This window comes from Chrysochloris asiatica, unplaced genomic scaffold, assembly GCF_000296735.1.
Source record: "Chrysochloris asiatica unplaced genomic scaffold, ChrAsi1.0 scaffold00053, whole genome shotgun sequence".
Lineage (NCBI taxonomy): Eukaryota > Metazoa > Chordata > Mammalia > Afrosoricida > Chrysochloridae > Chrysochloris > Chrysochloris asiatica.
This window is the reverse complement of record NW_006408571.1, coordinates 7357050-7358792: the sequence shown is the minus strand read 5'-3', so window position 1 is coordinate 7358792 and position 1743 is coordinate 7357050.

Genomic DNA, 1743 nt, shown 5'->3' with positions numbered 1-1743 from the left:
GGGGGATGTTGTCAAAATTTGAAATCAATTTTCAAAAGAATGAAACAAGACCTGTATCTCACACCATATATAAAGCTAGCTCAATATGGATTAAAGATCTAAATGTAAATCTCAGAATTTTAAAGATCATCAGTGAAAAAATAGTGACAGACTTAAGGGCTCTAATGCATGCATAGACTATCAAACATGACCAAAATACACACCAACAATAGACGACAAAACATATGACTTGAATATACTAAAAATTACAAATTTATGTGCATCAAAATATTTCATCAAAAGACTAAAAAGAGAGTACACATACTGGGGAGAAAATTGCAATAACGTATCAGATAAGCAAATAATCTCTAAAATTTATAGTTAACTACAATACTTCTAGAAGAAAAACACAAATAACCCAATTAAAAGATGGGCACAGGACATGAACAGATACTTCACCAAGGAAGACATTCAGGCAGCCAACAAACTTGAAGAATTGTTCATGATCATTAGCCATTGTTGTTGTTGTCTTAGGTGCTTAGTTAGTTCCGAAACAATGCATCCCTGTATAGGGTTTCTAAAGAGCAGCTGATGAGTTTGAACTGCTGATTTTGGAGTTGGAGTTTAAAGGGACTTTGCAGTCCAGCACATTAACCCACAGCACCACATCAAGACTCCTAGAGATGCAAATCAAAACAACAATGAGATATCATCTCACACCAGAAGTAACAGGGAAGTTCACAAAAGCAAAGGACAACAAATGGTGGCGAGGGTGTGGAGAAACTGTGGCACACTTACATTGCTTGTGGGACTGGACAATGGTATGATGTTTCCTCAGAATGTTAGAACTAGAAATACCTTATGACCAGCAATCCCTCTACATGGTATATATCCATAAGAAATATGAGTCAGAACACAAGTAGGTCTATGCCCACCAATGTTCACTGAAGCACTATTCACAGTAGCAAAAAGAAGGAGACAGCCTAAGTGTCCATCAGTGGAAGAATGTACAAATAAACTCTGGTACATACATACAGTGTAATAATATGCTACCTTTAAGAATAACAATGAAGCTGCAAAAAACACTTCATAACATGGATGAAACTTGAGGACATAATGCTGAGTGAAATTGGTGGTGGTGAGCCATGGAGTCTATTCTGACCCATAGTGACCCTGCATAGGATTTCCAAGTCTAAATCTTTACTGGAGTAGAAAAGCTCATCATTCTCCCACAGAACGTCTGGTTGTTTCAAACTTCTGACCTTGATATTAGCAGTCTGTCTAGTAACCACTACGCCACTCCTTGAGTGAAGTTAGTCAGGCACAAAAGGACAAATATTTCATAAGACAATTATTGTAAAAGCTTAAGAAAATACTTCAATACTAAAAGAATAATTCTTTGAGGGTTTCCGGAGAAGGGAGGAAGGGGATAGATACATGATATCTAGGTTAAGGGGAGGCCAATAAAAAGTAAGAGGGGCAATGTACAAGAAGAGGGTTGGGACGGGAGGGATGGATGGGGATGATAGGGAAAGACTTAAGCAGGTATGAATGGGCTAAATGGGATAGAGGTACAGTCTTGGAACAACAGGCCTCTGTGAGAGAGGATAGAGACATAGTCTGAATGTGTTAAGGAGGGGAAATAGTGTTAAGGTGTTTGACTGTTTTGTGATATTGGTTTGCCCTGCCTATTTGTGTAATTGAAGAGATCCAAGAGCTGAACAGAAAATTTCAAAGATCAGCTCGAGAAGATAAAACAAGGTA